The sequence below is a fragment of the Myotis brandtii genome, unplaced genomic scaffold (genome assembly GCF_000412655.1).
Source record: "Myotis brandtii unplaced genomic scaffold, ASM41265v1 scaffold182, whole genome shotgun sequence".
NCBI classification, from domain to species: domain Eukaryota; kingdom Metazoa; phylum Chordata; class Mammalia; order Chiroptera; family Vespertilionidae; genus Myotis; species Myotis brandtii.
In genome coordinates, this window is record NW_005356751.1 from 1,475,268 (window position 1) to 1,497,722 (window position 22,455).

At 42.8% G+C, this 22,455-nt stretch overlaps 1 protein-coding gene and 1 pseudogene across 1 annotated transcript in view; one reads left to right on the plus strand and one right to left on the minus strand.

Moving 5' to 3' along the window:
- The window catches only part of TMOD3 (tropomodulin 3 (ubiquitous)), a 79,429-nt gene that overhangs the window by 44,586 nt on the left and 12,388 nt on the right, over positions 1 to 22,455 (minus strand). The gene's annotated exons all lie outside the window — the stretch shown is intronic.
- On the plus strand, positions 2,895 to 3,740 carry LOC102243043 (annotated as a pseudogene).

The following is a 22,455-nucleotide window of genomic DNA, read 5'->3' on the forward strand; positions in this document are numbered from 1 at the left end:
GCCATCACTGGAGCAAGCAAGCCTCCCTGTTCGCTTCAGTGCATGGCTGCCGGCTGACAGTTAATTTGCATAAGGATATGCTGATTAGCCAATGGGAAGGGTAGCGGTCGTACGCTAATTACCATGTTTCTCTTTTATTAGTGTAGATAAAACTAGGGGCCCAGTGCACAAATTTCTGCACCTTGAAAGGAACTGTGGGCAGTGAGGCTGTGGTGGGCCTAGGGGCAGGTCACAACCCATCCTCCGCGCCCCCACCTGGTCCCTCACGCTGGTGCCCCTGGTCCCCTGTCTGCCAGCAGCCCCGCTCCCGCTGCCACCACTCCCATGCACTGATGGCGCTGGCCCCGCTCACACCCATTGCTGGTGCGGAGCAATTGGGGCCAGCACCCGCAGCAGGTGCGAGCAGGGACTGCTGCCCCACTTGCCCCTCAGGAGCAGGGGGAGGAGGAGAAGACCTCAGGGGCAATTGGGGCTGGCAGCCGCCGCTCGAACCTGTTGACAGTGCTGAGTGATCGGGACTGGTGCCGGGTGCCGGCAGCAGGTGCCAGAGGCAGCTGCTGGTCTTGATCGCCCCTCAGGAGCAGGGGGAGGTGGAGAAGACTTGAGGGGCGATCGGGGCTGGTGCCTGGCACCGGCAGCAGGTGCGAGCGGCATGTAGGAGCAAAGAATTTTCAGTAACCACCAGAGGCTCACCCCAATGACAGTGACGGTGCCCTGCCTTGGTCTGGCACCCCTGCTCACCTGTTCCACCATCCTGCCACAGCCAATGCACACCACATTCTGTGCGTGCCCCCTGGTGGTCAGCGCATGTCATAGCGAACAGTTGTTTGGTTACCGTTCGGTCTATTTGCATATTAGGGTTTTATATAAATAGATTGTTTAAAAAAATAATAAAATGAATGCCTATCTTCAGAGAGAGACCATTACTAGTACCCTTGTGTTCCCCATGCCAGGGCATCTCCCTCCTCAAAAGTAGTAGCCATTGTACTGAATTTTGAATTACTTATTCTCTGGCTTTCCTCTACATTTTACCTTAAATGTACATATCCTTAAGAGTTTCAGTTTTGCCCTTTTATTTTGTATTTTATATGTATGGGCTCATACAGTATGCATCCTTGTGTGACTTGTATTTTTTTTTAATATATTTTATTGATTTTTTACAGAGAGGAAGGGAGAGAGATAGAGAGTTAGAAACATCGATGAGAGAGAAACATCGATCAGCTGCCTCCTGCACATCTCCTACTGGGGATGTGCCCGCAACCCAGGTACATGCCCTTGACCGGAATCGAACCTGGGACCTTTCAGTCCGCAGGCCGACGCTCTATCCACTGAGCCAAACCAGTTTCGGCTTGCATTTTTCATTTAAGATTGTTTTGAGTTGATGCTTAAAGCTGTACTTCTTTCATTTTCATTTCTATAGAGTATTCAGTTGTATAAATGAATATCTGAGTTTTTTTGCAGTCGTCCCCCCTCTATTTTTCTGCTATAGCCCATCTTGTTATCTACTTCCTGGTATACATGTGCAAGAGTGTCTCAAAGCTGTTCAATCTAGGAATGACATTACTGGAAAAGGGTATGCTCAGACTCAACTTTACTGAGTAATGTCTAACTATTTTCTTTTTTAAAAAAATATTTTTATTGATTTCAGAGAGAAGGGGAGCAAGAGAGAGATAGAAGCATCAACGATGAGAGAAAATCATTGACCAGCTGCCTGCCCCCTAGTGGGGATTGAGCCCTCAACCCAGGCATGTGCCCTTGACTGGGAATTGAGCCGTGATTTCCTGGTTCACAGGTAAATGCTCAACCACTGAGCTGTACCAGCTGGGCTCAAACTCTTTTCAAAGTGATTATACCACCTTATAGTTCTAGAAGATTCAGTACATGACAATTCATGTTGCTCATCCTTGCTAATTGTTGGTATTAACAGACTTTTTGTGTTTTTTGTTTTTGCTATTCTGGTGAATGTGATATTGTATTTTACCATAGTTTTAACTTGCATTTTGTTGAATTATGATAAAGTTGAGCATCTTTTCATACGTTCATTAATTCATTGGCCAATGGTGTTCCTCATTCTGTGAAGAATCTGTTGCCCATTTTTAAAATTGTGTTATTAAAAAAAATAGATGTTCTCCAAGAAAAACAAAAAAAATTTTTTAAATAGATGTTCTTAATATATTCTGGATATTAATCTTTTTCAGTTACATGTAAAAAAATCTTTTCCATTTTCTTTCAACTCTTATTTCGTTTTTATGGTATTTTCTAGGAGAAAATGTTTTTAATGTTTTTATTTAATTTTTTAAGGAACTGGCTTCTTTGGCTTGTTTTTTTCCTTCACAAAGCAATAGAAAGCTATTTCCTTCAGATTCATATAATGAAATTTGCCAAGAAATTCCAAGTAATATACTAAAGTTTCCCAGAAGCTTCAATACATAGCAACTAATGCTCAAAACTTAAGTCACTCAAAACTTATCAGTATCATTCTTTCATCAGGTGTTCACATTCTCAGATTCTCCAACTTGATCATACCTTCCCTTTCAGCTCTCCTCCTCTACTGAGGAATGTCTCTGTACTAAAATGTCTCTGTTCCCAGTGTTAGTAGAGAAGCTCAGGAACACCTCAGGAAGGGAAGCTCTGGGAACAGTGCTCTGCTTCGCTTTCTCTCCCTCTGTCTTCGGGAGAACCTGTCCTGGCTTGCTTGTGCTTTGATATCTGTCTTACTGGAAGGAGAACACATTCTGAATGATGAAGAGGTGAATCCAGTGTGCCAGAAAAGTACATAAATGTTCCAAGTGTTAGTAGAGAAGCTCAGGAACACCTCAGGAAGGGAAGCTCTGGGAACAGTGCTCTGCTTCGCTTTCTCTCCCTCTGTCTTCGGGAGAACCTGTCCTGGCTTGCTTGTGCTTTGATATCTGTCTTACTGGAAGGAGAACACATTCTGAATGATGAAGAGGTGAATCCAGTGTGCCAGAAAAGTACATAAATCTATCATCTGTCTACAGGAACTTTTTAAAATCCCCAAGCTACAACTCATAGAAAAGTAACACATAACAGGCATGGGGCCATGGCTCCATGGCGGCCACTTCAGTGAGAGAAATGAGCCGCCAGGCTGTGACAAGTTACCTACTGGGACCTCCAAGTGCAGAGGGTGCCCGCCCTGACGGGCAACCACCGCATCCAACAATGACTTGGCCAGTCTTTTTGAGTGTCCTGTCTGCTTTGACTATGTGTTGCCACCCATTCTTCAGTGTCAGAGCGGCCACCTTGTCTGTAGCAACTGTCACCCAAAGCTCACACGTTGTCCAACCTGCCGGGGCCCCTTGGGATCCATTTGCAACTTAGCGATGGAGAAAGTGGCCAATTCAGTACTTTCCCCTTGTAAACATGCCTCGTCTGGGTGTGAAATAACTCTGCCACACACAGAAAAAGCAGACCACGAAGAGCTCTGTGAGTTTCGGCCTTACTCCTGCCCATGCCCCGGTGCTTCCTGTAAGTGGCAAGGCTCTCTGGAAGCCGTGATGCCCCATCTGATGCATCAGCACAAGTCCATCACCACCCTGCAGGGAGAGGATATCGTTTTCCTCGCCACAGACATCAGTCTCCCCAGGGCTGTGGACTGGGTGATGATGCAGTCCTACTTCGGCTTCCACTTCATGCTGGTCTTGGAGAAACAGGATAAGTATGACGGGCACCAGCAGTGCTTTGCATTTTCAGGTGGAGTCTCAGCAATCTCACTTCACTGAGACATTTAAAATTTTAGCTTTCATTTAAATAATTTTTGAAAATTAGATATCCTAGATCTTTTGGATCTCCACTTATTTTCTTCCACTTTCGTATATTTCAGAGGGAGCAAGGTCTTGACATTGACTGTATTAAAAAAACAACTAAAATGACATGATTCAGACATATTCTCTCAATATATGAGTTGTTACCTCAGTTTTATCACTACTTCAACAGGGCAGGCTCAGAGTCTTCAGACTCTTCTCTGTTCTCTCTTTAATGAACACGTGTGATCATGATGTTCTCTGGTTCAAAAACCTTATGTAGACTCATATTATCTACAACAGGGGTAGGCAAACTATAGCGTCAGTGGGCCAAATTTTGCTTGCAACCTGTTTTTAAAAATAATGTTTTATTGGAACACAGTCACATTCATTCATTTATGTATTTTCATGGTTGTTCTTTTTGCTACAATGGCAAAGTTAAATAAATGCAACAGAGACCAGATGGTCTGCAAAACCTTAAATATTCACTACTTGGCCCTTTACAGAAAGTTTGTGAACCGCTGACCTACAAGATAAAATCCAAATTCCTCAGCATAAAATACAAAGTTCACAGCCTGGTCCTAGCTAGTTTTCCAGTATTATTTCCAGCTGCTCCCTGTCACACAGCCTATACTCCAAACATGCCAAAAAATTTTAGGTTTCTATGCATTTGCTTCTTTTTGTTCCCTCTCTTAGAATGAATGCATTCTTTTTCATCTACCTCTGTCCTCAATCAAACCCCTACACATTCTTCGAGACCTAGCTGAAGTGTTGACAAGGATATGGAGCAACTGAAACTCTCATAAATTATTAGTGGAGTGCAAATTGATTCAAACACTTTGGAAAACTATTTGGCAATATGTACTAAAACTAAACAACTTGTACCAATTTTCTCCTAGCAATTTTACTCCTAGTTATATACACAAGAGAAATGCTTGTTTATGTTAATAAAATAAGATGTAAAAAATGTTCATTGAAACTTTATTCATAATATCCCAAACTGAAAATGACCCAAATGTCCATTACCAGGAAAACACACAAATGAATTGTAGAATAGTCATAAAATGGAATACTACAGAGTAATAAAGAGCAACTAGTGATATGAGCAAAAACGTAAATGAATCTCACATGCATTATGTTGAAAGGAATCTATAATAATAAAAGCGTAATATGCTAATTAAACCAGACGTCCTTCAGGACGAAACTGGGGCTGCAGTCACAGGATGGAGAAGGAGGCTGCCTCCGCCGCGGAAGGGATCCAGGCAGCTGACCCGCAGCTGCAAGGGAGGGATCCAGGCAGTCACTGCGGCTGCAAAGGCCTACTCTTGCATGAATTTCATGCATAGGGCCTCTAGTATTATATAAAAAGCTAGACAAAACAAGAATGCATACTATATGCTTTCATGTATATAAAATTCAAGAACAGGCAAAACTCACCCACGGGAATGGAAATAGCTATTAGGAGGTATTGATAAGATAGAATATTCAGAGAATATTCTAGGGTGATGAAAATGTGCTATATCTTAAACTGGGTGATAGTTAACACACGTATATATATGTAAAATTTTCATTAACCTGTCCACTTAAGATTTTCTCCTTATATTCTGAATTATACATCAAAAAAAATTTCAATACAGTAAGTCCTCACCTAACATCATTGATAAGTTCTTTGACTTTAAGCAAAATTATATACAATGAAATCAATGTTAGCAATAAGATAATTGATATAAAGAGTTAAGTTACTACAGCAAGCACCTTCTCAATGTTATAAGGGAAACGATAGTGAACAAAACATTATTCAAGGACCTGCTGTATATGCTTGCATTGTGCAACTAATTATATGTATTTAATGTTGAGAATTAAAGTTCCCACAACATAGAAAAGAATTATTTTTTTTGTAGCCATTTTAACAAGAAGTCATAAAAAAAGAACTAACTAAATAAATAAACAATTTGCCTTTGCAAGCCAATCAATCACCTTCAGCTTCTCACTTCCAAAGGTCAGCCAATTAGGAACAGACTCCCACCAGTAAGCACTACTCTAAGTGCCAGCCAACCAATCAACAGACTCCCCAAATAATCATGCTTCTACAATTGGTGTCACTATGGCCTTGAAAAGTTTGCCAGTCCGTGCATTCCAGGCTTCCCAAAAGCCTTGTATAATAAATTGGTCACCTTTGCTGAGAGACTGTGTCTAACCAGCATAGCTCTCCCTTATCAAAGTATTATTTCAGCTTTGTCACTTTGTTTCAGATATTGACTATTAGCTGGTAGTCTCATTATCCTTTCATGGCAAAGAAAACTTTTAGTGATTATATAAGTTTATTTTTAAATAAAAGTATCTCAATGTTGATATATATTAGATAATAGTAGTTGAGATAAACATATTCCCTCTAGGTAAATATCCATGTAATCTTTTGAACTAGCTATGGTTTAACATCCAATTAACTTCATAAGTATGTGTTTCAATTTGCTTTGGTTAAAAATTTCAAATCAACATTCCTTTTTCTTTTTTGTTTGGACCTGGCTTCAGAATTAATCTGAAAACAATTTTAAAATAAGTGATCTCTCTGTCTAGAGATTTTAACATTTAAAGCATCTAAAGGCTCTCTTCTTTAATGTTAGGCTTGAGTTTCATCTCTGCTGGCTTAAGGAACATTCTTTGAAGGAGAAGGCTGGAGTAAAGAAAGTCATCTGTTTATTCCTGGCACTGTTAAAAGCAGAGGAGGAGTATGAATATCTGTGATAGTATGTAGCAGATTCCTCAAGTGTAAGGGAGTTTTCAAGTCCCCTAAGGTCGTTTCCTTTTTATAAGGTTATGATTCTAGATAACACTAATTATAACAAAACTAGGGGCCCGGTGCACAAAATTCGTGCGGGGGGGGGGGTCCCCTCAGCCCAGCCTGCCCCCTCTCACATACTGGGAGCCCTCAGGGGATGTCCTAATGACGGCTTAGGCCCACTCCCTGCTCCCCTTGGGGATAGGGCCTAAGCCGCAGTCTGACCTCCCTTTGTGGGAGGTGACTGGGCTGATCAGGGGAAGGCAGCAGCCCCATCACCCCGCTGCTGTAGCCACTGCCAGTCCCTGCTGCCAGCAAGGTTTTTTCATCAACACGGACTCCAGTTCCTTCACCATGAAAAAATGACAACTTTCTTTAGGCATTTTCAAGATGTGTCTTTCATATAATAATAATTTCTTTATTATTATTTTTTTTTATCCTCACCTGAGGATATGTTTCCATTGATTTTTAGAGAATGTGGAAGAGAAAGGGAAAGACAGAGAGAAACATCAAAGTGAGAGGAACACTTTGATTGGTTGCCTCCTGCATGAGTCCTGACCTGGGCTCTGGCCAGGGAGGAGCCTGCAACCTAGGTCCATGCCCTTGGTCAGAATTGAACTCAAACCCTGCCATCGGCAGGGCAAGGCATTATCCACTGAGCCAAACTGGCTAGGACAGGATATGACATTTCTTAGCCCTCCAGCAGCGGACCTTCGCTTTTTTCGCCAGGCCTGGGCAGGGGACCCCCAGACCCCTCTGACTGCTGGCTCCGCCCCCCGCCCAGGCCTGATGCCTCGGCCAGAGGCGTCGACCTCCATCACCCTCCGATCGCCGGATCGGCCCCTTGCCCAGGGCTGACGCCTCCGCCAGAAGTGTCAGGCCTGGGCAGGGGACCCCCAGACCCCTCTGACTGCTGGCTCCGCCCCCCGCCCAGGCCTGATGCCTCGGCCAGAGGCGTCGACCTCCATCACCCTCCGATCGCCGGATCGGCCCCTTGCCCAGGGCTGACGCCTCCGCCAGAAGTGTCAGGCCTGGGCAGGGGACCCCCAGACCCCTCTGACTGCTGGCTCCGCCCCCCGCCCAGGCCTGATGCCTCGGCCAGAGGCGTCGACCTCCATCACCCTCCGATCGCCGGATCGGCCCCTTGCCCAGGGCTGACGCCTCCGCCAGAAGTGTCAGGCCTGGGCAGGGGACCCCCAGACCCCTCTGACTGCTGGCTCCGCCCCCCGCCCAGGCCTGATGCCTCGGCCAGAGGCGTCGACCTCCATCACCCTCCGATCGCCGGATCGGCCCCTTGCCCAGGGCTGACGCCTCCGCCAGAAGTGTCAGGCCTGGGCAGGGGACCCCCAGACCCCTCTGACTGCTGGCTCCGCCCCCCGCCCAGGCCTGATGCCTCGGCCAGAGGCGTCGACCTCCATCACCCTCCGATCGCCGGATCGGCCCCTTGCCCAGGGCTGACGCCTCCGCCAGAAGTGTCAGGCCTGGGCAGGGGACCCCCAGACCCCTCTGACTGCTGGCTCCGCCCCCCGCCCAGGCCTGATGCCTCGGCCAGAGGCGTCGACCTCCATCACCCTCCGATCGCCGGATCGGCCCCTTGCCCAGGGCTGACGCCTCCGCCAGAAGTGTCAGGCCTGGGCAGGGGACCCCCAGACCCCTCTGACTGCTGGCTCCGCCCCCCGCCCAGGCCTGATGCCTCGGCCAGAGGCGTCGACCTCCATCACCCTCCGATCGCCGGATCGGCCCCTTGCCCAGGGCTGACGCCTCCGCCAGAAGTGTCAGGCCTGGGCAGGGGACCCCCATCTCCCCCCGATCACCAGCTTCTGGGTGGCTTCTGGAGCCAGCCTGCGGCCCGGATGGCGGCTGTGCTGTGCTGTCCTGCCTGCCATATGCAAATTAGCCACCATCTTTGTTGGTGGTTAATTTGCATATCATGCTGATTAGCCAATGGGAGGTGTAGCGAAGGTACGGTCAATTACCATGTTTGTCTATTATTAGATAGGCTATGTACTTTGTGTCACCACATCCTAAGCACTATTACACAGTATTTAACTCCTAAAAAAATGAAAAACATTTAACTTTAGTTGTATATAATAATGTATATTACTTTTATAGTAATAAAAGTAATCTTTATCTTTACTTTTATAAAGACATTTCTTAAAAAGGAAATAAATTGAGATGCTAAATCTATCCTTCTGTTTTGTACACTGACTCTTCTATACAATGAAGCCTCAAGGGCAGTACATTAATAATGATTTTTGTAGCGTTCTTGGGATGTTATGGTTGACCCAAATATGGGTACATCTGAGTGAGGTAGTTGCTCTGCACATAGAAATTTGAGAAAATGTGGTTGATTAGTCTATGTAAAAGTTTCATGGAAACTAATCAACCCAAGTATGAGATTAGCTAAGCAGTCCTGTCTTTCTTGTCATTACTACTGACATCATCTTAAATTTTTTAAAAATATATTTTTATTGATTTCAGAGAGGAAGGGAGAGGGAGAGAGAATCATTGATCAGCTGCCTTTGGCATACCCCTCACTGGGGATGGAGCCTATAACCTGGGCTGATCTGGGAATTGAACCGTGACCTCCTGCCTGGTTCATAGGTCGATTCTGAACCATTGACCTACATCAGCCAGGCTTGAATTTTTAAAAAATGAGATCCATATATCCCCAAAGGTAAGAAAATAAAGTATGAAGTCTGAGGGCAGCCCAGAAAAACTTGTTAGGGACAGAACAAAGAGAGATTTCATTGGAAGCACGTTACTGAGAGCAACCTTTAAGTAGAAAGCAGCCAGATCAGTTCTGTGACTATTACAAGAAAACAGTTAACAAATGGCTCAGACCTCTTCAAAAATACTCTTTCAACAAGACTCTACTAAGAGACTTTGTGGCCCTCATGTGAGTACCCCATTTCCTTTTCTAGCTCAAAGCAGCTCCTAGTCCTAGCCCACTCCTCTCTTTATTCTTCTTGGTGGAGTTGCAAGGCAAGGTCTGAGGGGAACCCAGTCTGTGCATACCAAAGACAAATGCCACAAGAGCCACACCCTTAACTTACCCAGTTTTTCAGTACCAAATGTTTTATAGTCTTCTTCTCCTTTTTTATTATTCTTTTATTTTTTGGTGGGTGAATTATTTGTTTAACAGATTGGGTGGATTGAAAAATGCTGAAGCTTTTCTAAAAGTTGTTACAAACAAAAAAAATTACTAAAATAGAAATAACATCATATGAATGAGTCTCTCAGGGTAATAAGGTTACAGAACTCTTTATCTCTACTGGTTAACCTAAAAGAGCCTTCTACCAGTCATACGGTGGACAAAACCAAATATGACATGAGGTGGCTTGCAAGAAAAGCTCATCAGTGCTCAGCCATCAATCAAAATGATGAATCCATTCCAAGTATATAATGGAGAGACTAATCTGAGGGTTTTCTTTCTTTCTCTCCCAATGGGAGTATTACTATGACTCATTCTTCCTCTTGCAAGAATTTTCTTAATCCACCAAGTTAGTAAGCATTGGACTACATACAAAATCCTAAAATAAACTAGGCTAGGTCTAAAAGAAACCATGCTAAGAGCAAGTTGAAGTTATGCAGTGAACAAAAGGTAAAATGCTAACATCTTTCCTCAGTTTCATCCCTTGTGAATTTCTTGGGCTTCAGACAAGATTTTTTTCCTTAATTCTGAAAAACTATCCTTTTTCAACCTTACCAATTTCCCTACCTTCAAATCAATATACACATACCTTCATTAAGTGCCTCTTTCATTTAATGTACTGTTTGGGGGGAGAGGAAAGGAACCACGGGAATGAGAAGAAAAGAATTTGAGAAAATTGCATAGAACAGATTCTTTTTTTTTTTTTAAATATATCTTATTGATTTTTTACAGAGAGGAAGGGAGAGAGATAGAGAGCTAGAAACATCGATGAGAGAGAAACATCGATCAGCTGCCTCCTGCACATCTCCTACTGGGGATGTGCCCGCAACCCAGGTACATGCCTTTGACCGGAATCGAACCTGGGACCTTTCAGTCCGCAGGCCGACGCTCTATCCACTGAGCCAAACCGGTTTCGGCAACAGATTCTTTTTTTAAAATAATTTGTTGCCCTAACTGGTTTGGCTCAATGGATAGAGCATCGGTCTGTGGACTCAAGGGTCCCAGGTTCGATTCCAGTCAAGGGCATGTACCTTGGTTGCCGGCACATCCCCAGTAGGGAGTGTGCAGGAGGCAGCTGATCGATGTTTCTCTCTTATTGATGTTTCTAACTCTCTATCCCTCTCCCTTCCTCTCTGTAAAAAATCAATAAAATATGTTTAAAAATAATAATAATTTGCTTTTATTGATTGCTTTTGAGCGAGAGAGAGAGAGAGAAAGAGAGATTTGTTGCTCCACCTATTTATGCACTTATTAGTTGATTCTTGTATGTGCCCTGACTGGGAATCCAATCCGCAACCTTGGCCTATGGGGATGACACTCTAACCAACTGAGCTACCCGGCCAGAGCTGCATAAAACAGATTCTTGTTCTAGGTCCCCTACTTTATAAATGTTTCTCAAACTGGAATTTAAGAGATCACAAGATCAAAGATATGGCACAAACAAGGCACAGAGACTGTAATAATCAATTGCAGATTTGATGTTAAATTTAACTTAATTTTTTCTATTTCCTTTTGAAACACTATCTCTCTCAATTTACAAAAATTGTGACCAGAAAAGTTGGGCATATAGTTGATGTAAATTTAATTCCCCCTCGGACCCTCTCCTGCCACCCTCCATTATTAGAATCCAGCCTGAGTGGTTCACTAAAAAGAATCCATCATTGGGATGTCTCTTCTATTTCTCCACCTCCTTTTTACACCCATGGGCATGCAGGACCCTATCCTCTAGCCTTTAAAACCGTCAAAACAAAGGTTCCAGCACACTCTCCCTCCCGGGAGCACACCCGCAACTTTCCCTTCCTCCTTTTCTTCCCCCACAGGCTTGCATCTCCTAAACTCTAGGGATTTCACAAGGCTTGCAACTGGGGCAGCTATGGGCAGTGGCAGTTTGTACCGGGCAAACTCCCTGAACCTGTCCCCAAGGCCCCCTTTTCTTTTAATTCTTATTGAGCCAAAGCAGTTCAGCCTAGGCTCATTCCCCCACCTAATCTCTCTCCTGTTACCCTAGGCCCGTGGTCGGCAAACTGCGGCTTGCGAGCCACATGCGGCTCTTTGGCCCCTTGAGTGTGGCTCTTCCACAAAATACCACGCGGGCGCGCACGTACAGTGCGATTGAAACTTCGTGGCCCGTGTGCAGAAGTCGGTTTTCGGCCTGGGTGAGTCTATTTTGAAGAAGTACTGTTGATATTTGGCTCTGTTGACTAATGAGTTTGCCGACCACTGCCCTAGGCCCTTCCTTGTTTTACTTTCCCCAACTTTAATAAAAGTTCTCTAAAATTCCAGAGGGATATCTCAGCTGTGGGGAGTTACCACTGAGAACTGAGGGGTCTAAACCCCAAGTTGGAATTCCCAGCCCAGAGCACCAGAAATGCGAAAGGTGCCCACATAACATTGACTGTGAAAAGCAGTGGGGTTGCTGTCTGCCAGGGAGAGACAGCTGGGGATGACACTCTAACCAACTGAGCTACCCGGCCAGAGCTGCATAAAACAGATTCTTGTTCTAGGTCCCCTACTTTATAAATGTTTCTCAAACTGGAATTTAAGAGATCACAAGATCAAAGATATGGCACAAACAAGGCACAGAGACTGTAATAATCAATTGCAGATTTGATGTTAAATTTAACTTAATTTTTTCTATTTCCTTTTGAAACACTATCTCTCTCAATTTACAAAAATTGTGACCAGAAAAGTTGGGCATATAGTTGATGTAAATTTAATTCCCCCTCGGACCCTCTCCTGCCACCCTCCATTATTAGAATCCAGCCTGAGTGGTTCACTAAAAAGAATCCATCATTGGGATGTCTCTTCTATTTCTCCACCTCCTTTTTACACCCATGGGCATGCAGGACCCTATCCTCTAGCCTTTAAAACCGTCAAAACAAAGGTTCCAGCACACTCTCCCTCCCGGGAGCACACCCGCAACTTTCCCTTCCTCCTTTTCTTCCCCCACAGGCTTGCATCTCCTAAACTCTAGGGATTTCACAAGGCTTGCAACTGGGGCAGCTATGGGCAGTGGCAGTTTGTACCGGGCAAACTCCCTGAACCTGTCCCCAAGGCCCCCTTTTCTTTTAATTCTTATTGAGCCAAAGCAGTTCAGCCTAGGCTCATTCCCCCACCTAATCTCTCTCCTGTTACCCTAGGCCCGTGGTCGGCAAACTGCGGCTTGCGAGCCACATGCGGCTCTTTGGCCCCTTGAGTGTGGCTCTTCCACAAAATACCACGCGGGCGCGCAGGTACAGTGCGATTGAAACTTCGTGGCCCGTGTGCAGAAGTCGGTTTTCGGCCTGGGTGAGTCTATTTTGAAGAAGTACTGTTGATATTTGGCTCTGTTGACTAATGAGTTTGCCGACCACTGCCCTAGGCCCTTCCTTGTTTTACTTTCCCCAACTTTAATAAAAGTTCTCTAAAATTCCAGAGGGATATCTCAGCTGTGGGGAGTTACCACTGAGAACTGAGGGGTCTAAACCCCAAGTTGGAATTCCCAGCCCAGAGCACCAGAAATGAGAAAGGTGCCCACATAACATTGACTGTGAAAAGCAGTGGGGTTGCTGTCTGCCAGGGAGAGACAGCTGGAAATGCAGGCAACCTCTTAAAAGATCAATGCACAAAATTTCATGTGGAACCACTCACCTTGGGCTCTGGCAGAGGCTAGTAGAGCTCTCTGAGGAGAATCCAGGGAAGGAGGCTCTGGGGATAGAGCTTAGAGAGCAGTCACCTGGATTCCTGTGCTGAGTACTTTCCCCATACTGCAGAGGACACCTTACTCAGGCAGACCTTAACTATCCAGGCAGCTTTTGCCTGAGGGTGGGGCAATTGCCCCATCTTGTTGGAAAACCTCTTGCCCGACCCTGTGGAGTTTACACCTTGCTGTGGTACATAGCCTGAGACTCATTAAGAGACTGAGAATAACAATTAGCCTGCAGGCAGAGGCAGATCTCTAGGTGCTTTGCCTGATGTGCTTCTGGACCCTGGGCTAGGAAAAGCAGACCTTTGTGCACATCTTGGTCCTGACCAAATGCACCTAACCCCACCAGAGGGAGCCACAAGCTGTGGATTGCTAATAGCTCCAAACAGGGTACTGAGGGTCAGTCACAAACTGTGTGACATTGTCTTGCACTAGAGACTCTCCAAAAAAAAAAAAAAAAAAAAATTGGAGTCGTAGCAGATCTATCTAATACATAGAAACAAACCCAAACAGGCAGCCAAAATGGGGAGACAAAAATAAATAAACCCCAACTGAAAGAATGAGAGAATTCTCCAGAAGAAGAAATAAATGAAATGGAGATAAGCAACTTATCAGATATAGAGTTCAGAATAATGATTACAAGGATGCTCAACAGCATGAGAAAAGATACAGAAACTGAAAAATGAGCAGCCAGAAATGAAGAATGACATAGCAGTAATAAAGAATACACTGGAAGGGATAAACAGCAGATTACAGGAAGCCGAGGATCAAATCAGTGAATTAGAAGACAGGGTAAAAAAAAAATAAAATAAAATAAATCAGAGAACCAAAAAGAAAAAGTAATTAAAAAACAGAAGGACAGTTTAAGGGAGCTGTGGGACAACATGAAACGTATCGATATCCCCATCATACGAGTACCAGATGGTGAAGTAACTGAGCAAGGGATAGAGAACCTGTTTGAAGAAATAATGGCAGAAAACTTCCCTAACCTAGTGAAGGAAAGTCATACAAGTACAGGAGGTAAAGAGAGTCCCAAGCAAGAACCCAAACAGGCCCATGCCCAGACACGTCATAATTAAATGCCAAAAATTAAAGACAGAGAATCTTAAAGGCAGCAAGAGAAAAACAATTTGTTACCTATAAAGGAGCTCCCTTAAGGCTGTCAGCTGATTTCTCATCAGAAATTCTATAGGTGAGAAGGGAATGGCATGAAGTATTTAAGATAATGAAAAGCAAGGGACTGAATCCAAGACTACTCTACCTAATAAGGCTATCGTTCAAAATAGATGAAATAAAGAGCTTCCCAGACCAAAAAAAAAAAAAAAAAAAGGGAAAAGGAGTTTATCACCACCAAACCAGCATTATAAGAAATGTTAAAGGGACTTACTAAGAAATACATATAGAGAGAAACATAGACATAAAGTATTAAAATGGTAATAAGTAAGTACCTATCAATAATAACCTTAAATGTAAATCGATTAAATGGTCCAATCAAAAGACAGGGTAGCCTGGATGGCATGGCTCAGTGGTTGAGCATCAACCTATGAACCAGGAGGATTTTAAGAGAGATCGATAGCAATACAGTCATAGTAGGGGACTTTAACATCCCACTGACTTCACTGGATAGATCTTCCAGACCAAAATTCAACAAGGAAACAGTGACTCTAAATGACACACTAGATCAGATGGATTTCATTGACATTTACAGAGCATTTCATCCCAAAGTTGCAGAATATACATTCTTCTCAAGTGCTCATGGATCATTCTCAAAGATAGACCACATGTTAGGGCACAAAACTAGTCTCTACAAGTTCAAGAAGACTGAACTCATATCAAGCATCTTCTCAGATCACAGTAGAATGAAATTAGAAATCAACTAAAGTAAAAACACCCCAAAACATTAAAACACATGGAGGCTCAGTAGCATGTTATTAAACAATGAATGAGTTATCAATGAGATCAAGGAAGAAATAAAAAACTTCCTGGAAACAAATGAAAATGAACACACAACAACCCCAAGTCTCTGGGACACAGTGAAAGTAGTCCTGAGAGGGAAGTTTATAGCACTACAGACCTACCTCAAAAAAAAACAAGAAAAATTATTAATAAATTATCTAACCCTACTAGTTAGAAGGAGAACAACAAGAAAAGCCCAGAGTACGTACAAGGAAGGAAATAATAAAGATAAATGCAGAAATAAATGATATACAGACTAAAAAAAATTAAAAGATCAATAAACCAAAGCTGATTCTTTGAAAAGATAAACAAGATTAATGAACCTTTAACCAGACTAATCAAGAAACAGAGAGGACCCAAATAAAATCAGAATCAAAAGAGATGAAGTAACAACTGACACCACAGAAATACAAAGAATTGTAGGAAAATACTACGAACAACTAAACTATATGCCAACAAGCTGGACAATGTGGACGAAATGGACAAATTCCTAAAAAAATACAATCTTCCAAAACTGAACCAGGAAGAATCAGAAAACCTGAATAGGCCAATAACAGCTGATGAATCTGAAGCAGTAATAAAAAAACTCCCTGGTCCAGACGGGGGAGTTTTACCAAACCTTCAAAGAACAACTAACACCTATCCTCCTCAAACTATTCCTGGAGAGTATTATACTAAGCGAAATAAGCCAGTCAGAGAAAGATTAGTATCATATGATCTCAATAAAATAAAATGATGAACAAAATAGATCCAGAGACATAGAAGCATGGAGCAGACTGATGAATCTTAGAGGAAAGGCGGGTGGGTAGGTGGGTGAGGAGAGATTAACCTAACAACTTATATGCATATATGCATAACCCATGGACACAGGCAATAGTGTGATGAAGGCTGGGGTGCAGGGAGTCAATGCGGGGGGGGGTGAAGGGGAACATCTGTAATACTTTCAACAATAAAGATAAATTAAAAGAACAAAAGAATATAATGAAAATGCTGCATGACAGACTAACTCAGCTAAACATAACCACTCTTCCTGTTTTGTTTGGTGGGGGAAGTTACAGTGCAATGTTAGAGGTACATTTTGTGTGTTCATTAGGCTAACGGAGATTAATTGATCATTGAGTTTTAGTTGTTCAGAGGTACTTTGGGAATGAACTGGTACACTAAAGTAGATTTGAGCTAATAAAGAACTATTTGGTTAAAAAAAAAGAATCTCAGAACATTAAGAAAAAAGACTAACAATCTATGAAACAAATAGCAAAAATCCTTTAAAGTGATATATAATTACATATTCTCCCAAGTTCCACAGCTTGGGATCAAAGTCTCTATATAATTGAAACTCTGTCCTTCTTTGGATTCTGATGATTTAAAAAAATACTGGATCCTTGTACCTAAGTTTATTATTATATTTTTTTATTGGTTGTGGAAAGAGAGAAATAAAAAAAGATAATCAAACTCCCCCCAACCTCTAAAAGAAACTCTGAAACTGGGGTTGGGGCCAGTTTTAGGGTGTTTCTTCCCTTTCCCTAAGTAAACCTCAAGAGAAATAACTAATGTTTCTGATGTTCCGAGCAGGCCTTCAAAGCCTCCTGTCTCTGGACCACACCCCTTCTCCGGACCAGTTCCAGTAACTAGTAAAATTTCTGAAGCTTCATAAAGAGAGGAAACAAAAACAATGCTTTATCAAGGCTCTCTCTCCCAGGGACAAACAAACTCCTTGCCCAACTCTAAGCTCCTGTTTTCCTGCTCGAAAGACCTTGATCATAGTCACTTGACTGCTTCCTGAAGCAGTGCTTTTACATTTTATTCCTTTGTTTAGAAATTTTTCTTATTTGTTAGGTGTTTTTGTATTCTGACTGTGTCTCAGGTGATCCTGATAAAACTCCACCTTCCTACTTTCAATAACAATTACTAGGAACCCTCTGCTCTATTCAGCCTGGCTTTCCTCAGGGTCTCACAAATATCCTAATTTCAGCTTCACGCCTTGGCCTCCTTTTCTTCCCACAATGGTGTGCACTTCTCTTCAACAATCCACCCTACTCTATCCCCAAATTTCACCTCTCCATCCTATCAAAACTCTACATACCCTTCAAAGACTAGCTCAAATCCATTCTCTCCAAAGCCTTTCCTAGCTCCTCCAACCCATTAATTATTCTCTTCTCTACTCTGAAGGTTAACAATGCTCAGGGTGTACCATACCATTTTGCCCCAATACTTGATTCAGGTGTCTGGTACCCTAGCTAGTCTGACTGGTCCTCAATGGGCCATGCCTCACTCCTATATAGTGAAGGCATTTCATACACAATCTCAGAGAAGCAGCACACTTGTGACTTTTAGGGATACCACTGGTTTCACTCTAAACAATTTCAGGGATCTAGGGACATACCAAGTTTTGTTCTCAGACTAAAAACAAAAAAGCAGTTATGTTTGAAGAGGTACCTGTTTACAATTTGCATAATGTGTCTGGATGTTTCACTTGGAAGGTGGGGAATGTAGAACCAATCAAAGAAATTTGGTATGCCCTGGAGTTAGGATGTAATTCTCACCAGGAGGAGAATACCTAAAGAGAGAATGAGTTCCCTCAGTCAATTGGCAGAGGGGAGCCATTGTTCAAGAAAATGGCACCAGCCAGGCTGGTGTGGCTCAGTGTTTGAGCATCAACCTATGAACCAGAAGGTTACGGTTCGATTCCCAGTCAGGGCACATGCCTGGGTTGGAGGTTCAATCCTCAGTAGCAGATAGTGGTGCAGGAGGCAGCCAATCAATGATTCTCTATGATCTTTGATGTTTCTATTTTTCCCTCTTCCTTCCTCTCTGAAAAAAAAGAAAAGAAAGAAAATGGCACCTGAACCTAGTGTCACAACTGTAGAGAACCTCATTCTTAAAGAGGTACTATCATATGCAGAATAACTGAAGCAATAACCAACAGATGAGGTACTTGTAAATAATCACGTGGCAGGGAGAAGCAATCTATATATATGGTATAAAAGCCTGTGGTGGAATGACCTTTACATGTCAATTTTGCCTATCACTAAATTTCTCTGATGAAAAACCATCTGATGATGCCCTGACTGGTTTGGCTCAGTGGATAGAGCATCGGCCTGCGGACTCAAGGGTGGCAGGTTCGATTCTGGTCAAGGGCATGTACCTTGGTTGCGGGCACATCCCCAGTGGGGGATGTGCAGGAGGCAGCTGATCGATGTTTCTCTCTCATCGATGTTTCTAACTCTCTGTCCCTCTCCCTTTCTCTCTGTAAAAAATCAATAAAAAATATATTAAAAAAACAACAACAAAAACCATCTGATGGAAAATTTATTGTTGCAGCAAAGGTAAAGTTTGTCCAAATGATATAAATTTTCCAGAATACCCAGCATATTTAAAAAAATTAATGATAAGCGAAGATTCTGACAGTAAAAATTTTATGGAAAATATTCGTTCCATATGCAATTGTCCCCTTGGGAGTTTGACCAGGAGACCGGGAGTTCGATCGCTCGCTTCATGATGTGTGCTGACCACCGGGGGGCAGCGCGGAACATGGCAGGTGTCTGTGACAGGACGCTGGCAGCAGGCAGCAGTGGAGGCACTGCCAGCCCGATGGGCCCCGACGACAGCGGGACCACGGCGGGATGATGGAGCAGGTGAGCGGGGGGCACCAGGCCAAGGCAGGTGCCAGGTGGGACTGCGAGGCTGGGGGCATGAGCTGGGGCTGCCGAGGAGAGATGGGGCCAGACACGCCCTGAAGCCCTCCTGTGGTCCCTTCCAGGCAGGCCAATCTCCCGCGGTCCCACTCTGTCTGGCTGGCCCCAATTGTATCTCTGTAGCCGAAAGAAGCCGGAGTTGTCAACAGAAATGTCTGAAGACCAACTATTGGCACAATGTACCTCTTTGGCCTAAAGAAAGCAGCGGCATCACCAGATCTGAAGACCAACTATTGGCACAACATACCTCTGCAGCCAGAAAAAAATCAGTGTTGTCGACAGAATATGTCTGAAAAACTGTTATCGACAAGTACTACCAATACTGGTAGGAACTGCCTTCACAGCAAAAATGAAGTAAATGAGGATGTAATTACCGAACATAGTTGTGGTGGAATGACCTTTACATGTCAATTTTGCCTATCACTAAATTTCTCTGATGAAAAACCATCTGATGGAAAATTTATTGTTGCAGCAAAGGTAAAGTTTGTCCAAATGATATAAATTTTCCAGACTACCCAGCATATTTTAAAAAATTAATGATAAGCGAAGATTCTGACAGTAAAAATTTTATGGAAAATATTCGTTCCATAAATAGTTCTTTTGCTTTTGCTTTTGCTTCAATGAGTGCAAATATCGCTTCACCATCAGGATATGCGCCACACTGTTTTAGAACACACGGTCAAGTTTATCAGCATACTGGAATTTTACATGCTTCAGATGGTGTTTCTCGGAAGTTTGCTCAACTCTACGTTTTAGACATGGCCGAAGTGACGAGTAAAAGATTAGCAATGTCAGAAAACCAAGGTTGCTCAGAAAGACTCATGATCAACATCAACAACCTCATGCATGAAATAAACGAATTAACAAAATCATACAAGATGCTACATGAGGTAGAAAAGGAAGCCCAATCTGAAGCAGCAGCAAAAGGTATTGCTCCTATGGAAGTAACTATGGCAATTAAATATAATCGTAATAGTGATCTGGGTAGATATAATTATCCCCGTGTAACTGAAGTTGCTGTCATATTCAGAAAGGAAGATGGAGAACCTCCTTTTGAAAGGGACCAGCTCATTCACTGTAAACCAGATCCCAATAATCTGAATGTCACTAAAATGAAACAAATCAGTATCCTGTTTCCTACATTAGATGCAATGACGTATGCTATTCTTTTCCCACATGGTGAAAAAGGCTGGGGAACAGGTATTGCATTAAGACTCAGAGACGACAGTGTAATCAACAATAATACCAGACAAAATGTAAGGACACGAGTCACACAAATGCAGTATTATGGATTTCATCTCTCTGTCCGGGACACATTCAATCCTATTTTAAATGCAGAAAAATTAACTCAGCAGTATATTGTCGATTCATACTAAAAAATGGAAGCTAATCGGATAAATTTCATTAAAGCAAGCCAATCTAAGTTGAGAGTTGAAAAATATAATGGTTTGATGGATTACCTCACATCTAGATCTGAAAATCAGAATGTGCCGATTGGTAAAATGATAATACCTTCATCGTCTTTTGAGGGTAGTCCCAGAAATATGCAGCAGCAATATCAGGATGTTATGGCAATTGTAACAAAGTATGGCAAGCCCAATTTATTCATAACCATGACATGCAACTCAAAATAGGCAGCTATTACAAATAATTTACAATGCTGGCAAAAAGTTGAAAACAGACCTGACTTGGTAGCCAGGGTTTTAAATATTAAGCTGAATGCTCTTTTAAATGATATATACAAATTTGATTTATTTGGCAAAGTTACAGCTAAAATTCATGTCATAGAATTTCAGAAACACGGACTGCCTCACACTCACATATTATTGATATTAGATAGTAAATCCAAACAACAAACAGAACATGACATTGACCATATAGTTAAGGCAAAAATTCTGAATGAAGACCAGTGTCCTCAACTTTTTCAAATTGTAAAATCAAATATGGTACATGGACCATGTGGAACACAAAATCTAATATTAAATGTTAAAATATTTCTTCTAATTATTTTCCTTTCAATGTGCACGAATCTGTGCACCGGGCCACTCGGATACACATAACCCACCAACCCACCATAAGTGATCTTGGGAACGAAAGGAAAAGGGCAAGATGAGTATCTTCTTACAGACCAAAGAGATCACTGAAGTTTTTGATAGGAAAAGTTATTTGGTATTACTGAATTGTATACTTAAAATGATGAATTTTATGATATGTAAATTATATCTTAATAAAATTGTTTAAAAAACACACACAAAACTTTGGTGATTTGAGCTGGAGTATTTGCGTGTGGTGAAGCATCCAACAACAGTCCAGTAAGGAGAGAGTATTCACAAGTTTTTATTGGAGTTTTTCAAGACAAGGTATAAAGCCTCTGGTACAAAACCTGAAATTTTTCAAATTAAGATAGGCTCACTACAAATGATAATGAAAACTACCAAATACAGGAGATTAAAAATGGTGGCAGAGTAGGAGGATGCTGCTCGAACATGCTCCCAGGAACAAGCTGGGATTACAACTGAGATACGGAAAGGCTTCCTGAATAATCAATGGAAAACTAACAGGAGAGAACCCTGATACCCAAGGACCAAAGGTAGAGACCGCATAGAGACTGAGGAGGGTACCCACATAACATCTAGCTGTGAAAAGCAGTGCAGTGCTGTCTGCCAGGGAGTGGCAGCTGAAAGTTTGGACACCCTCTTAAAGGGCCAACACACAAAAATTCCCTGTGGAGCCACCCACCTTGTGCTCTGGCAGAGGGAGGGTGAAGTGGACTGGAGCTGTGAGAGCAGAACCCAGGACTGGGATCTTGGGGGATAAAGCTCAGAAGGCAGACACCCCAAGTTTCCTGGGCTGAGCCATTCCCTCACACAGTGGAGGACATCTTTCCCACATAGACATCTGCCTTGCCTGGGGAGAAGACAGTTGACACACCCCATTGGAAAATGCCATGCCCTGAGGCCACTTAAGTGATTAAAAGTAATAATTAGCCTCCAGGCAGAAGCAACCACCCCACCCTGTTGAAAAAACTCTCACCACACCTGAGGACAATTGCCTGGGGGCAATTCAAGTCAAATCCTATTAGTCTGTAGATAGGGGCAGTCTCTGGAGGCTTTGAGTCTTTGCCTGACCCAATTAGTCAGAAACAATCTTTTACACTGTCCTGCACTAGAGATTGAGAGGTACAGAGGATCTACCTAAAACATAGTCACAAACCCAAACAGACAACAAAATGAGGAAACAAAGAAATAACCCCCAAATGAAAGAACTAGCAAATTCTCCAGAAGAAGAGATAAATGAAGCAGAGATAAATTTATCTGAAGCAGAGTTCAGAGTAATGATGTTAAAAATGCTCAACAGTATGAAAAAAGATACAGTAACTATGAAAAAGAATAGTCTGAGATAAAGAATGACATAACACAAATAAA